This window comes from Schistocerca gregaria, chromosome 2 (genome assembly GCF_023897955.1).
Source record: "Schistocerca gregaria isolate iqSchGreg1 chromosome 2, iqSchGreg1.2, whole genome shotgun sequence".
NCBI classification, from domain to species: Eukaryota; Metazoa; Arthropoda; class Insecta; order Orthoptera; family Acrididae; genus Schistocerca; species Schistocerca gregaria.
In genome coordinates this window covers 716,577,650-716,593,430 of record NC_064921.1, presented here as the reverse complement: position 1 = coordinate 716,593,430, position 15,781 = coordinate 716,577,650, and the positions used below count along the sequence as shown (strand labels likewise).

At 47.7% G+C, this 15,781-nt stretch overlaps 13 non-coding genes across 13 annotated transcripts; 8 read left to right on the top strand and 5 right to left on the bottom strand.

Moving 5' to 3' along the window:
* The first annotated feature begins 260 nt into the window (after nucleotides 1-260).
* Trnap-ugg (transfer RNA proline (anticodon UGG)) lies at nucleotides 261-332 on the top strand. Its single transcript has one exon. It is a non-coding gene; the product is annotated as a tRNA-Pro (tRNA).
* A 636-nt stretch (nucleotides 333-968) lies between these two features.
* Trnav-uac (transfer RNA valine (anticodon UAC)) lies at nucleotides 969-1,041 on the bottom strand. The gene has a single exon. It is a non-coding gene; the product is annotated as a tRNA-Val (tRNA).
* A 221-nt stretch (nucleotides 1,042-1,262) lies between these two features.
* Nucleotides 1,263-1,334, top strand: Trnap-cgg (transfer RNA proline (anticodon CGG)). Its single transcript has one exon. It is a non-coding gene; the product is annotated as a tRNA-Pro (tRNA).
* A 1,532-nt stretch (nucleotides 1,335-2,866) lies between these two features.
* Nucleotides 2,867-2,939, bottom strand: Trnav-uac (transfer RNA valine (anticodon UAC)). The gene has a single exon. It is a non-coding gene; the product is annotated as a tRNA-Val (tRNA).
* A 221-nt stretch (nucleotides 2,940-3,160) lies between these two features.
* On the top strand, nucleotides 3,161-3,232 carry Trnap-cgg (transfer RNA proline (anticodon CGG)). The gene has a single exon. It is a non-coding gene; the product is annotated as a tRNA-Pro (tRNA).
* A 6,696-nt stretch (nucleotides 3,233-9,928) lies between these two features.
* On the bottom strand, nucleotides 9,929-10,001 carry Trnav-uac (transfer RNA valine (anticodon UAC)). Its single transcript has one exon. It is a non-coding gene; the product is annotated as a tRNA-Val (tRNA).
* A 970-nt stretch (nucleotides 10,002-10,971) lies between these two features.
* Trnap-ugg (transfer RNA proline (anticodon UGG)) lies at nucleotides 10,972-11,043 on the top strand. The gene has a single exon. It is a non-coding gene; the product is annotated as a tRNA-Pro (tRNA).
* Nucleotides 11,044-11,679: 636 nt separating this feature from the next.
* On the bottom strand, nucleotides 11,680-11,752 carry Trnav-uac (transfer RNA valine (anticodon UAC)). The gene has a single exon. It is a non-coding gene; the product is annotated as a tRNA-Val (tRNA).
* A 221-nt stretch (nucleotides 11,753-11,973) lies between these two features.
* Trnap-cgg (transfer RNA proline (anticodon CGG)) lies at nucleotides 11,974-12,045 on the top strand. Its single transcript has one exon. It is a non-coding gene; the product is annotated as a tRNA-Pro (tRNA).
* Nucleotides 12,046-12,714: 669 nt separating this feature from the next.
* Trnap-ugg (transfer RNA proline (anticodon UGG)) lies at nucleotides 12,715-12,786 on the top strand. Its single transcript has one exon. It is a non-coding gene; the product is annotated as a tRNA-Pro (tRNA).
* A 636-nt stretch (nucleotides 12,787-13,422) lies between these two features.
* Nucleotides 13,423-13,495, bottom strand: Trnav-uac (transfer RNA valine (anticodon UAC)). Its single transcript has one exon. It is a non-coding gene; the product is annotated as a tRNA-Val (tRNA).
* Nucleotides 13,496-13,716: 221 nt separating this feature from the next.
* Trnap-cgg (transfer RNA proline (anticodon CGG)) lies at nucleotides 13,717-13,788 on the top strand. Its single transcript has one exon. It is a non-coding gene; the product is annotated as a tRNA-Pro (tRNA).
* Nucleotides 13,789-15,577: 1,789 nt separating this feature from the next.
* Trnap-ugg (transfer RNA proline (anticodon UGG)) lies at nucleotides 15,578-15,649 on the top strand. Its single transcript has one exon. It is a non-coding gene; the product is annotated as a tRNA-Pro (tRNA).
* The last annotated feature ends 132 nt before the right edge of the window (nucleotides 15,650-15,781 follow it).

Here is a 15,781-nt window from a genome sequence, read left to right as displayed (position 1 = left end):
GTTTCGGATTCCCGGTGTTCTTTTGTTTAGTGCATTTGCCTTCCCTTGACACTGAGAAACCACATGACGAAAGTGAAACACCACCGTCTGTTCATCTGCAGAGCGCGATGAAATTATTCACTCTACATTCATTGCCTTTAATATTCTTGCCATCAGTGGTGGGCGCTGCCTTCAGAAAGCGCTTTTCTTCCTGATTTACATGAAAGTTTGTGTTCCTCGGAGGTGGAGTGCTTGGGATACCTTCACTGCTAGCAGCAGGTGGCTCGTTGGTCTAGGGGTATGATTCCTGCTTTGGGTGCAGAAGGTTCCGGGTTCAAATCCCGGACGAGCCCTACCGTTTTGACCGTGCTGAAGAGTAGGTGTAGCTCACCCACGTTTGTAGCTCTGCAATGAAGAACAGATGCGTGCCGCAGCACGCTGTGTGTGGCCCTACGGTCATGAAGGGACCGTTTGATATGGCAAGAATCTGATACCAGTAAATTACATAGGTCGATTTCTGTAGAAGAGCCGACAGTAATCTTGCATGCTACGGAAAACAAAGGTTGTCTTTGCAGAACGTGTGCACCGTGATTGGAGACGAAGCTCAATCGTGGAGCAGTCTACCTTCATCTGATTAGCGACAACGTCAACCAAAGCGTGGGATACAAGACTGAGCGTAGTTAAGAGTTTCTCACTATTAGTTACGTTCACGCTTCAAGAGAGTTGTGACAAGGCGAGTGCAAAGAGCTCAGGAAAGCCAGTACGAAGCGAACTTGAAGTAGTCTTGAAGAAATGGATACTAAATTTTGCCGGCCAGAATGGGGCTACGAGCGTTCTGAGTTACTGAATACCGGTGCACTATGGGAGCAAGAGCATTTGACAGTAAAATAACGCGATATCGGTGTAGCACACGACATTTATTATCCCTGCATACGCAGACGTGACGTTATCTCGGAAATGGAATCCGAAAACGGGTTTAAAAAAAGTCGTGCTTCCGCCCGGGATCGAACCGGGGACCTTCTGCGTGTAAAGCAGACGTGATAACCGCTACACCACGGAAACGACGGTTTTGCCGTTGTACTACCTGGAAAACCGTAGTTCCAACAGATTTTTCCTGCGTAAGCAAGGGCATCGGCTACGAGCTCCGTCCGATTCTAGAAGTTGCTATAGTAAAAGACAACGATAAAAACAATCAAACCGCAACAGCCAGGGAGAACGCTGGGTGAGCAGTAGCTCTGCACGGTGATACCAAGAACGGAGGCGTTACTCATGTGCATCGAGAAGGCTCGTTGGTCTCGGGGTATGATCCCTGCTTCGGGTGCAGGAGGTCCCGGGTTCAAATCCCGGACGAGCCCTTGCGTTTCGTGCAAACGTGTGGCGACTACTGGCATGCCGGCGGCTGTTCCGCGCGTTTCCAGCCCTCCAGGTAGGCACAAAAACCAAGTAGCCGCTTCTGAAAGAGTTTCATGTATCATTTGAGCCATCTGCAGCCTGGTGGTTGGACGTTTGAAATTGATTTAAATGTTCACCATAGAGATTGTAGCAAGTGTCTTGTTGAGTGCGACAAAAATGTGTTTCCGCCCGGAATCGAACCGGTGACGTTCTGCGTGTTGGCAGACGTGATAACCGCTACACCACGGAAACTGCTACGCTGTGAGCTCCACATGTGACACAACTTGAGGACGATCGCAACTTTGGCGTAAAAATCACTTTGCGGAAACGCACAATGCAGGAATTTCGCATTCGTACCTAACAATCGACAGCACCCTTGCCTGTCTGAATGCCACCATGAATAAGAGCCCAAGAAGTCGTCGGCAATGAACGCGGCCGAGTCCTCGGTAGCATCAGCTACTCTTGCTTTCCGTACGAGCTACCGCCAATTCGCGCAGTCGCTATTGCAAATGATGTCACCAAAAGCAATCACTTCGTTAGCGGCAAGGAGCCCGGGCCCAGCGGTAGCTCTACATGGAGGCACCAGCAGCCCCGACAGGCCGCCGCTGGCGCGCCGGCGCCCGGACCCGCGACCCCTAATGACGTTGCAGTCGATGTATTTCTTAATATCGCTTTTCGACGAAGCAAGCCAGGTGTAAATCACACAGTATTTTACTGATGATCTGGAAACGCAAATGTAGAACAAGTAGAACATTATATAAAATTTTGTTGTGTGGTCGAGCGGTACCCGCCCTTCGCTCTTCCCAGATTATCGTTGCTGCACGGAATGATTGTTAAAGCACCGACGGCTTCAGAGTTCGTCTTCTCCAACGTTTGCTTTTGCAGTACATTCCGCAATCTTTTCGTTACGAGTCGTCTGTTTCGGTTTCCCGATGTAGTTTTGCTCACAGCTCCCGACTTCTCTTAACCCCGAGCCACCACTAGCCGAAAATTCCGCACTGCAGTCTGGTCAATCTGCAGAGCTCGATAAGAGCATCGCGGTCGTTCCTGAGCTAATGAAACGGCCGTATCTGTAGTTGTTCCCAGATGTCTCCCACAGCAACGGCCTCCCGGACGACTGCGTTACAGGAGTACGCCACTACTCCCAGCCATACAATTGCATTTGAAAGCAGAATAACATGAGCTACAGAGCAACTCCGATTTTTGTGTCTGACCTACTTCTAATGATACTGTGGTCGGTTTACTTACTACTATCGCTGCTGGACGAAGCAGACCAGTTGAAAGCCACACGGTACTCTTGTAAAAAACAGGTAATGGAAATTTAGGTAAAACGATATCAAAAAAAGTTACTGAATACCGGTGCACTATGGGAGCAAGAGCATTTGACAGTAAAATAACGCGATATCGGTGTAGCACACGACATTTATTATCCCTGCATACGCAGACGTGACGTTATCTCGGAAATGGAATCCGAAAACGGGTTTAAAAAAAGTCGTGCTTCCGCCCGGGATCGAACCGGGGACCTTCTGCGTGTAAAGCAGACGTGATAACCGCTACACCACGGAAACGACGGTTTTGCCGTTGTACTACCTGGAAAACCGTAGTTCCAACAGATTTTTCCTGCGTAAGCAAGGGCATCGGCTACGAGCTCCGTCCGATTCTAGAAGTTGCTATAGTAAAAGACAACGATAAAAACAATCAAACCGCAACAGCCAGGGAGAACGCTGGGTGAGCAGTAGCTCTGCACGGTGATACCAAGAACGGAGGCGTTACTCATGTGCCTCGAGAAGGCTCGTTGGTCTCGGGGTATGATCCCTGCTTCGGGTGCAGGAGGTCCCGGGTTCAAATCCCGGACGAGCCCTTGCGTTTCGTGCAAACGTGTGACGACTACTGGCATGCCGGCGGCTGTTCCGCGCATTTCCAGCCCTCCAGGTAAGCATTTGAAAGCAGAATAACATGAGCTACAGAGCAACTCCGATTTTTGTGTCTGACCTACTTCTAATGATACTGTGGTCGGTTTACTTACTACTATCGCTGCTGGACGAAGCAGACCAGTTGAAAGCCACACGGTATTTTTGTAAAAAACAGGTAATGGAAATTTAGGTAAAACGATATCAAAAAAAGTTGCGTGGTGGAGCGACACATACAGTTGACTCTTCGTAGATGATCATTGCTGCACGGAATAATTCTTAAGGCACAGACGCCTTCAGGAGTCGTGTTTGGAAGTTTTGCTTGCAGTATATTCCGCTATCTTTTAGTTATGAGTTGGTGTTTCGGATTCCCGGTGTTCTTTTGTTTAGTGCATTTGCCTTCCCTTGACACTGAGAAACCACATGACGAAAGTGAAACACCACCGTCTGTTCATCTGCAGAGCGCGATGAAATTATTCACTCTACATTCATTGCCTTTAATATTCTTTGCCATCAGTGGTGGGCGCTGCCTTCAGAAAGCGCTTTTCTTCCTGATTTACATGAAAGTTTTGTGTTTCCTCGGAGGTGGACTGCTTGGGATACCTTCACTGCTAGCAGCAGGTGGCTCGTTCAGTCTGCCTGCGGCAGCGGTGGTGAGCGGACCTCCAGGGCCAGCGCGCTGCGGCAGGAAGTGTTTACGTCAGGCGGTGAGTCGCGTGCTTACAGCGTCTGCTTATTAGTATTCGTTCCGTTCTGTAGGATCTGATATGGAATTATGAATCCGACTAACAGGAAAGATACCTTGAAGTTTACCTTTGATAGGAACTTTTCGAAACCAAATTCGTTTGAAGTTGAAGCATGGTTAGAGGAAACAGCTAAGATTACTTTTGATGACATTGTAGGGATAAATTTCTCTATCGTGACTAGTGTTGTTTATGTGAAATTAACGTCCTCTGAACTGTGTGATAGAATTGTAGAGTCCAGTGGAGGTGTACTGAAGTTTAAACATAGCGATGGTACCGTCAGTGACGTCAGCATTACGCATGCTGGACTGGGCATCCGGACGGCACGTATTTTCGAACTCCCGTTTGAAATAACAGCCGCGCAAATAAATTCTGCATTGACACCTTACGGGAGGGTCATTAACAATTTTGCGGAGCGTTGGTCCAAAGCCCACAAATTTCCGGTGCTTAACGGCGTCAGGCAGGTTAAGATCGATATACAGAAGCACATACCTTCATATATTTACGTAGGTGGACATCGCGGAATTGTCATATATGATGGGCAGCCAAAAACGTGTGCCGGCTGTGGTGCGCCCGGCCACGTGCGCTCTGAATGTATACAAAGACGGGTGACGCAGATGCCTGTCGGTGAAGCCGCTAGCCCCCCTGTGACGACGGCACTGCCACTGACATACGCTGTCGCGGCTTCTGGTCTTCCACCCGCGACCCCGCCTGTAGATGCCCCTCGTTTGAATGATGTTTTGGCCGATAACGTCAAAGAACCGAGTGCTGACGCGGCACCGCCGCTACCACACTCAGAGATGGAGGTAACGACGGATGACTCCCCAGTGGTTGATGCCACTGGTACTGAGGATGAAGCAGACGCTGTGTTCCCGGCGGATCAACCCCAGAGTCAACAGTCCACTTCGGATGTTGATGATACTGCGAACCCTAACAGGAAGCCTTCCAAAAAGAAGCGGAGACTTGCACATCAAGGAGCCAATCAGCTCGCCCCACAGCTCCGCGACAAAGCGAAACGAATAAGCAGCCAAATGTGTCAGAACACTTCTGAACCCTCTGAAGTTGGTCTCCCTGCGTCTGGTCGAATGGACATTGATCCTGTAGTGTCTCCCCCTGTGAATCCACGACGGGTGGAAGATAGTGATACCTCGAGTAGAGTCGTTTTGCCGGATACCCACGCTCAAGGAAACGCAGGATCGCTTTTGTCAGAGGCCACTCTCACTGGGAATTGGGCACAGGAAATGGAAGTATTGGATGCGAGCAATGATGCGGCTGTCATGCGGACCATTGAGACGGAATCTTCGGCACCCCCCACAGAGCAGCATACACCAACCGTACCGGGAACTACAGGAACTCCGACTGACGCGCTTGGCCTCAATTTCGTTAGCCATCCTTCTAAGACTGTTTAATTAATAGTATGTGCCTTCTCCCATGAACGAGCCCCAAGCCTATAAAATTGCCACGTTAAACATCAATAAGATACAGTCGTACTGGCGGCTCCGTAATTTACAAGATTTTGTATACGCAGCGGATATCGATATTCTGTTACTTCAAGAAGTCGCTGCGATTGAACTTGACCGAATAACTGGTTATACTACTCTCTCCAATTCCGGGAGCGGTGCGAATTTAGGGACAGCGATTCTGTTAAAAGAAGGGATTGTAGCGACCGACGCAGAAAAACTGCCTGATCATAGAGGGATCGCTGTCACTTTCCATCGGACACGCATAATCAATGTTTACGCCCCGTCCGGCAGTAGCAATAGGCGTGCTAGGGCTGAGTTCTTCACAAGCGCCATAGTCCCACTTTTTAGGGGAACCTACGATCGTATAATTTTTGCGGGTGACTTCAATTGTGTCTTAAGTCCAAAAGACCAGACGCCTAATTTTAACAAATCTGGAGAACTAGAACGTATCGTCCAAGAAATGAACCTCATTGACACATGGGAGCATACGCACGGAGCGGCACCTGGGTTCACTCATGTCACGAACCACTCTGCAAGCCGGCTAGACAGAATCTATGTATCGGCGTGTATGAAGACTCAAGTCCTCCAATCCGAAGTTTGGCCCACAATTTTTTCCGATCATGCCGCATATATTTGTACTGTTAACATGGTCAAGCAAGGCACATTTCGCGGCAGAGGTTTCTGGAAACTTAACAATGCTCTCCTTAACGATGTTGACTGTCACCGTGTCTTTAACGAAACATGGGAGGCATGTGAACGACGGGTTGCACAGTATGCCTCCGTTACTGAATGGTGGATAACACATGCCAAACCAACTTTATCAAAAATGTTTAAACGCTACGCTCGGGACAAATCCTGGTGGCAACGGCAAACGTCTGAGTTTTATTTTACTTGTCTCAGGGAGCTTTACCAGTCCGATGTGACTGTACCTGAAAATTTTATGCAGATTAAAAAAATTAAGGCAAAATTATTAAAACTTCAGCGGCAGCAGGCAGAAGGCTTTCAAATAAGGTCCAGGCCCCAGAATGTGATAGACGACGAAATGACATCCATGTTTCACGTCATTCGTGAAAATAAGAGGGGGCGGCGGAGATTAATAACTCGTCTTCAGTTGAGTGAAGGCGTTGCGCTCACGCGGCAACAAGACATACGGAACGCACTTCACAATCACTTGGCAGGTCTCCTGACAACGACACATACCGACGATGGAACTCACGATGAATTACTCAATAACTTGCAAAGGACTTTGGGTGCTGCTGAAGTCGAAACTCTCATGCGAGAAATTGATGAAGACGAATTGGATTCTGCGCTATCACGAAGTCCGAAAAATAAATCGCCGGGACCCGACGGTCTCACTGCCGAATTTTATCTTACTTTCTGCGACAAATTAAAGCCCAAGTTGTTGAGTATGTTTAATGAAATTTTACGGCCAGATTTTAATGTTCCTCAGGCTCTCGTGGAAGGCATCGTGGTTTTAATCCCTAAACGCCCAATGTGCAGTTCTGTTGACGATTTTCGGCCGCTTACTTTACTGAACAGTGACTACAAAATTTTAGCACGTATTATTTCTAATAGATTGAAAATGTTGATGAATACTGTCATTGGTCAGTACCAGACCAGTGTAGGTGTCGGTAGGACGATCTTCCAAAATTTGTCTCAATACAGGGACGTTATAGCCATTGCAGATGCGTGTAAGATACGGTGTGCGCTAGTTTCCCTTGACTTTTCAAAGGCATTCGACAGAGTAAACCATCAGTTTCTCATCCGGACGATGCATGCCATGGGATTTCCACTACGTTTTATCAATCTTATACATGAGCTCCTTCGTAAAGGAGTAACTCGACTCATGGTGAATGGCCAGCTGAGCGCATCAATTAATATTACTAATTCAGTGCGACAGGGATGCCCTATGTCGATGGCCTTGTTTGCCATTGCCATTGAGCCTTTGCTTGTCACCTTGACACAGCGTCTACAAGGATTAACCATCCACGGCATTAAGATTGTTTGTACTGCATATGCGGATGACGTCGGATTTTTGGTCATGGACGAAGGTGAAGTCGAGGAAGCCCTTCAGATCGTCAAAAACTACGAACTTGTTGCGGGTGCGAAGTTGAATGCCAGGAAATCTGGCATTATGAACATAGGACGCGGCATCTCGCTGCACCATCACGGTCAGTTGCAACTAATTTCTAAAATGAAATGCCTTGGTATTGAGTACAGGAGCAACATACAGCACACAATTGCGGTGAACTATAGGAATCTCCTGGCAAGTATGCGTGCTTGCATGCAGACCCACTACCTAAGAAGCCTTGATGAACTGCAGAAAGTCACCTTCGCTAATGTCTACCTCACCTCAAAGATTAACTACGTTGCACAAGTACTGCCCATGCAACAGGAGACAGCGAAGCGTATGATGTCCGCTCTAGGCCATTTTGTCACACGTGGACACATTTTTAAAGTCAAGTACGATACGCTCACTCTCTCCACGACCGATGGAGGCTTAAATTTAACAGATGTTCGTTCCAAGTCACGAGCTTTGTACGTATGCACCACCTACAAACGGTGGAGGTCGTTACCGAACAGTCTAACGGCTCACTTGTTAACCGAAATAGCGCCGGCCTGCCTGCAGCCTCCTGTCTCTGTTCAACATATTCCGCCTGCGCTGACTCACTTTAAGAGCTTTTTCATTGAGTTCAGTTACGTACGGTCAACTCTCCCAGAAAATGAGCTTTCCGTGGTGAAGTTAGTTTATAATAAACTACTGGCAACCAAGAACAGGAACAACATCGAACACAAATACCCCAATCATCGCTGGCCAGTGATATGGAAAAACATACATAGCCGTGATTTACCAACGTCAGTGAAAGCCTCTTGGTACAGGGTCGTGAACCGTAAAATAAGTACCAATTCACGACTTCATGCTCTACATTTGGCTGACTCACCTTTGTGCCTAACGTGCAACTTGCCTGATACTGATGAACATCGTTTTCTATGCACCACTGTCCAAGCAGTTTGGCCATGCATTCGCCGAAAACTGGCTACGATTATGAGGACTTCCCAGCTTTGTATTAAACCTGAAGATTTCCTGTATCCGGATTCAGTGCCGTACCCGAACACCAAACGGAACTCTGTCAATTGGTTGAAGGGTCATTATGTTCATTATTTACAGACGCAAGAACCCAAGAGTGAGGCGGCGTTCTGTCTTCACCTGGCATTACAGTTTCACATACTTTCACAGACGAGACATTACAGGAAACGATATGCGAATTTTTTAGAAGTCGTTCTTCGATGAAAGAAGTATTTTTTTCTTTCCTTCATTCTACATTGCTTTGTTTTTTCTCTTTTCTTCTTCAAATGTAACAGTGACGTATACTGAACAGTGTTACGACAAGGACTATTTTATTTTCTTCTGTTTTTCTAGCGGACCAGAGTTCCTTTTTCATTTTCTATTAAAAAAAAAAAAAATATATATATATATTCTACTTTGTCACCATTGCGGGACTATGCAATAGGTTTAGAAGTATCTTTGGTTTGGAAATCGGAATAGTTCAGAAGAATAAGTACTTCAGAAATCATGGCAGATGAAGCCGACGCCGACGAAGGCGATTTATGGCGAGCGCAAGGCGGGGCTGAAGGGGAGGAAGGAGGCCCTATTAAAAAAAAAAAAAAAAAAAAAAAAAAAATGGATAAGGCGTCGGACTTCGGATCTGAAAAAAAAAAAAAAAAAAAAAAAAAAAAGTTGGTCTAGGGGTATGATTCCTGCTTTGGGTGCAGGAGGTTCCGGGTTCAAATCCCGGACGAGCCCTACCGTTTTGACCGTGCTGAAGAGTAGGTGTAGCTCACCCACGTTTGTAGCTCTGCAATGAAGAACAGATGCGTGCCGCAGCACGCTGTGTGTGGCCCTACGGTCATGAAGGGACCGTTTGATATGGCAAGAATCTGATACCAGTAAATTACTTAGGTCGATTTCTGTAGAAGAGCCGACAGTAATCTTGCATGCTACGGAAAACAAAGGTTGTCTTTGCAGAACGTGTGCACCGTGATTGGAGACGAAGCTCAATCGTGGAGCAGTCTACCTTCATCTGATTAGCGACAACGTCAACCAAAGCGTGGGATACAAGACTGAGCGTAGTTAAGAGTTTCTCACTATTAGTTACGTTCACGCTTCAAGAGAGTTGTGACAAGGCGAGTGCAAAGAGCTCAGGAAAGCCAGTATGAAGCGAACTTGAAGCAGTTTTGAAGAAATGGATACTAAATTTTGCCGGCCAGAATGGGGCTACGAGCGTTCTGAGTTACTGAATACCGGTGCACTATGGGAGCAAGAGCATTTGACAGTAAAATAACGCGATATCGGTGTAGCACACGACATTTATTATCCCTGCATACGCAGACGTGACGTTATCTCGGAAATGGAATCCGAAAACGGGTTTAAAAAAAGTCGTGCTTCCGCCCGGGATCGAACCGGGGACCTTCTGCGTGTAAAGCAGACGTGATAACCGCTACACCACGGAAACGACGGTTTTGCCGTTGTACTACCTGGAAAACCGTAGTTCCAACAGATTTTTCCTGCGTAAGCAAGGGCATCGGCTACGAGCTCCGTCCGATTCTAGAAGTTGCTATAGTAAAAGACAACGATAAAAACAATCAAACCGCAACAGCCAGGAAGAACGCTGGGTGAGCAGTAGCTCTGCACGGTGATACCAAGAACGGAGGCGTTACTCGTGTGCATCGAGAAGGCTCGTTGGTCTCGGGATATGATCCCTGCTTCGGGTGCAGGAGGTCCCGGGTTCAAATCCCGGACGAGTCCTTGCGTTTCGTGCAAACGTGTGGCGACTACTGGCATGCCGGCGGCTGTTCCGCGCATTTCCAGCCCTCCAGGTAAGCATTTGAAAGCAGAATAACATGAGCTACAGAGCTACAGAGCAACTCCGATTTTTGTGTCTGACCTACTTCTAATGATACTGTGGTCGGTTTACTTACTACTATCGCTGCTGGACGAAGCAGACCAGTTGAAAGCCACACGGTATTCTTGTAAAAAACAGGTAATGGAAATTTAGGTAAAACGATATCAAAAAAAGTTGCGTGGTGGAGCGACACATACAGTTGGCTCTTCGTAGATGATCATTGCTGCACGGAATAATTCTTAAGGCACAGACGCCTTCAGGAGTCGTGTTTGGAAGTTTTGCTTGCAGTATATTCCGCTATCTTTTCGTTATGAGTTGGTGTTTCGGATTCCCGGTGTTCTTTTGTTTAGTGCATTTGCCTTCCCTTGACACTGAGAAACCACATGACGAAAGTGAAACACCACCGTCTGTTCATCTGCAGAGCGCGATGAAATTATTCACTCTACATTCATTGCCTTTAATATTCTTGCCATCAGTGGTGGGCGCTGCCTTCAGAAAGCGCTTTTCTTCCTGATTTACATGAAAGTTTGTGTTCCTCGGAGGTGGACTGCTTGGGATACCTTCACTGCTAGCAGCAGGTGGCTCGTTGGTCTAGGGGTATGATTCCTGCTTTGGGTGCAGGAGGTCCTGGGTTCAAATCCCGGACGAGCCCTACCGTTTTGACCGTGCTGAAGAGTAGGTTTAGCTCACCCACGTTTGTAGCTCTGCAATGAAGAACAGATGCGTGCCGCAGCACGCTGTGTGTGGCCCTACGGTCATGAAGGGACCGTTTGATATGGCAAGAATCTGATACCAGTAAATTACATAGGTCGATTTCTGTAGAAGAGCCGACAGTAATCTTGCATGCTACGGAAAACAAAGGTTGTCTTTGCAGAACGTGTGCACCGTGATTGGAGACGAAGCTCAATCGTGGAGCAGTCTACCTTCATCTGATTAGCGACAACGTCAACCAAAGCGTGGGATACAAGACTGAGCGTAGTTAAGAGTTTCTCACTATTAGTTACGTTCACGCTTCAAGAGAGTTGTGACAAGGCGAGTGCAAAGAGCTCAGGAAAGCCAGTATGAAGCGAACTTGAAGTAGTCTTGAAGAAATGGATACTAAATTTTGCCGGCCAGAATGGGGCTACGAGCGTTCTGAGTTACTGAATACCGGTGCACTATGGGAGCAAGAGCATTTGACAGTAAAATAACGCGATATCGGTGTAGCACACGACATTTATTATCCCTGCATACGCAGACGTGACGTTATCTCGGAAATGGAATCCGAAAACGGGTTTAAAAAAAGTCGTGCTTCCGCCCGGGATCGAACCGGGGAACTTCTGCGTGTAAAGCAGACGTGATAACCGCTACACCACGGAAACGACGGTTTTGCCGTTGTACTACCTGGAAAACCGTAGTTCCAACAGATTTTTCCTGCGTAAGCAAGGGCATCGGCTACGAGCTCCGTCCGATTCTAGAAGTTGCTATAGTAAAAGACAACGATAAAAACAATCAAACCGCAACAGCCAGGAAGAACGCTGGGTGAGCAGTAGCTCTGCACGGTGATACCAAGAACGGAGGCGTTACTCGTGTGCACCGAGAAGGCTCGTTGGTCTCGGGGTATGATCCCTGCTTCGGGTGCAGGAGGTCCCGGGTTCAAATCCCGGACGAGCCCTTGCGTTTCGTGCAAACGTGTGGCGACTACTGGCATGCCGGCGGCTGTTCCGCGCATTTCCAGCCCTCCAGGTAAGCATTTGAAAGCAGAATAACATGTGCTACAGAGCAACTCCGATTTTTGTGTCTGACCTACTTCTAATGATACTGTGGTCGGTTTACTTACTACTATCGCTGCTGGACGAAGCAGACCAGTTGAAAGCCACACGGTATTCTTGTAAAAAACAGGTAATGGAAATTTAGGTAAAACGATATCAAAAAAAGTTGCGTGGTGGAGCGACACATACAGTTGGCTCTTCGTAGATGATCATTGCTGCACGGAATAATTCTTAAGGCACAGACGCATTCAGGAGTCGTGTTTGGAAGTTTTGCTTGCAGTATATTCCGCTATCTTTTCGTTATGAGTTGGTGTTTCGGATTCCCGGTGTTCTTTTGTTTAGTGCATTTGCCTTCCCTTGACACTGAGAAACCACATGACGAAAGTGAAACACCACCGTCTGTTCATCTGCAGAGCGCGATGAAATTATTCACTCTACATTCATTGCCTTTAATATTCTTGCCATCAGTGGTGGGCGCTGCCTTCAGAAAGCGCTTTTCTTCCTGATTTACATGAAAGTTTGTGTTCCTCGGAGGTGGACTGCTTGGGATACCTTCACTGCTCGCAGCAGGTGGCTCGTTGGTCTAGGGGTATGATTCCTGCTTTGGGTGCAGGAGGTCCTGGGTTCAAATCCCGGACGAGCCCTACCGTATTGACCGTGCTGAAGAGTAGGTTTAGCTCACCCACGTTTGTAGCTCTGCAATGAAGAACAGATGCGTGCCGCAGCACGCTGTGTGTGGCCCTACGGTCATGAAGGGACCGTTTGATATGGCAAGAATCTGATACCAGTAAATTACATAGGTCGATTTCTGTAGAAGAGCCGACAGTAATCTTGCATGCTACGGAAAACAAAGGTTGTCTTTGCAGAACGTGTGCACCGTGATTGGAGACGAAGCTCAATCGTGGAGCAGTCTACCTTCATCTGATTAGCGACAACGTCAACCAAAGCGTGGGATACAAGACTGAGCGTAGTTAAGAGTTTCTCACTATTAGTTACGTTCACGCTTCAAGAGAGTTGTGACAAGGCGAGTGCAAAGAGCTCAGGAAAGCCAGTATGAAGCGAACTTGAAATAGTCTTGAAGAAATGGATACTAAATTTTGCCGGCCAGAATGGGGCTACGAGCGTTCTGAGTTACTGAATACCGGTGCACTATGGGAGCAAGAGCATTTGACAGTAAAATAACGCGATATCGGTGTAGCACACGACATTTACTATCCCTGCATGCGCAGACGTGACGTTATCTCGGAAATGGAATCCGAAAACGGGTTTAAAAAAAGTCGTGCTTCCGCCCGGGATCGAACCGGGGACCTTCTGCGTGTAAAGCAGACGTGATAACCGCTACACCACGGAAACGACGGTTTTGCCGTTGTACTACCTGGAAAACCGTAGTTCCAACAGATTTTTCCTGCGTAAGCAAGGGCATCGGCTACGAGCTCCGTCCGATTCTAGAAGTTGCTATAGTAAAAGACAACGATAAAAACAATCAAACCGCAACAGCCAGGGAGAACGCTGGGTGAGCAGTAGCTCTGCACGGTGATACCAAGAACGGAGGCGTTACTCATGTGCATCGAGAAGGCTCGTTGGTCTCGGGGTATGATCCCTGCTTCGGGTGCAGGAGGTCCCGGGTTCAAATCCCGGACGAGCCCTTGCGTTTCGTGCAAACGTGTGGCGACTACTGGCATGCCGGCGGATGTTCCGCGCATTTCCAGCCCTCCAGGTAAGCACAAAAACCAAGTAGCCGCTTCTGAAAGAGTTTCATGTATCATTTGAGCCATCTGCAGCCTGGTGGTTGGACGTTTGAAATTGATTTAAATGTTCACCGTAGAGATTGTAGCAAGTGTCTTGTTGAGTGCGACAAAAATGTGTTTCCGCCCGGAATCGAACCGGTGACGTTCTGCGTGTTGGCAGACGTGATAACCGCTACACCACGGAAACTGCTACGCTGTGAGCTCCACATGTGACACAACTTGAGGACGATCGCAACTTTGGCGTAAAAATCACTTTGCGGAAACGCACAATGCAGGAATTTCGCATTCGTACCTAACAATCGACAGCACCCTTGCCTGTCTGAATGCCACCATGAATAAGAGCCCAAGAAGTCGTCGGCAATGAACGCGGCCGAGTCCTCGGTAGCATCAGCTACTCTTGCTTTCCGTAAGAGCTACCGCCAATTCGCGCAGTCGCTATTGCAAATGATGTCACCAAAAGCAATCACTTCGTTAGCGGCAAGGAGCCCGGGCCCAGCGGTAGCTCTACATGGAGGCACCAGCAGCCCCGACAGGCCGCCGCTGGCGCGCCGGCGCCCGGACCCGCGACCCCTAATGACGTTGCAGTCGATGTATTTCTTAATATCGCTTTTCGAAGAAGCAAGCCAGGTGTAAATCACACAGTATTTTACTGATGATCTGGAAACATAAATTTAGAACAAGTAGAACATTATATAAAATTTTGTTGTGTGGTCGAGCGGTACCCACCCTTCGCTCTTCCCAGATTATCGTTGCTGCACGGAATGATTGTTAAAGCACCGACGGCTTCAGAGTTCGTCTTCTCCAACGTTTGCTTTTGCAATACATTCCGCAATCTTTTCGTTATGAGTCGTCTGTTTCGGTTTCCCGATGTAGTTTTGCTCACAGCTCCCGACTTCTCTTAACCCCGAGCCACCACTAGCCGAAAATTCCGCACTGCAGTCTGGTCAATCTGCAGAGCTCGATAAGAGCATCGCGGTCGTTCCTGAGCTAATGACACGGCCGTATCTGTAGTTGTTCCCAGATGTCTCCCACAGCAACGGCCTCCCGGACGCCTGCATTACAGGAGTACGCCACTACTCCCAGCCATACAATTGCATTTGAAAGCAGAATAACATGAGCTACAGAGCAACTCCGATTTTTGTGTCTGACCTACTTCTAATGATACTGTGGTCGGTTTACTTACTACTATCGCTGCTGGACGAAGCAGACCAGTTGAAAGCCACACGGTATTCTTGTAAAAAACAGGTAATGGAAATTTAGGTAAAACGATATCAAAAAAAGTTGCGTGGTGGAGCGACACATACAGTTGGCTCTTCGTAGATGATCATTGCTGCACGGAATAATTCTTAAGGCACAGACGCATTCAGGAGTCGTGTTTGGAAGTTTTGCTTGCAGTATATTCCGCTATCTTTTCGTTATGAGTTGGTGTTTCGGATTCCCGGTGTTCTTTTGTTTAGTGCATTTGCCTTCCCTTGACACTGAGAAACCACATGACGAAAGTGAAACACCACCGTCTGTTCATCTGCAGAGCGCGATGAAATTATTCACTCTACATTCATTGCCTTTAATATTCTTGCCATCAGTGGTGGGCGCTGCCTTCAGAAAGCGCTTTTCTTCCTGATTTACATGAAAGTTTGTGTTCCTCGGAGGTGGACTGCTTGGGATACCTTCACTGCTCGCAGCAGGTGGCTCGTTGGTCTAGGGGTATGATTCCTGCTTTGGGTGCAGGAGGTCCTGGGTTCAAATCCCGGACGAGCCCTACCGTATTGACCGTGCTGAAGAGTAGGTTTAGCTCACCCACGTTTGTAGCTCTGCAATGAAGAACAGATGCGTGCCGCAGCACGCTGTGTGTGGCCCTACGGTCATGAAGGAACCGTTTGATATGGCAAGA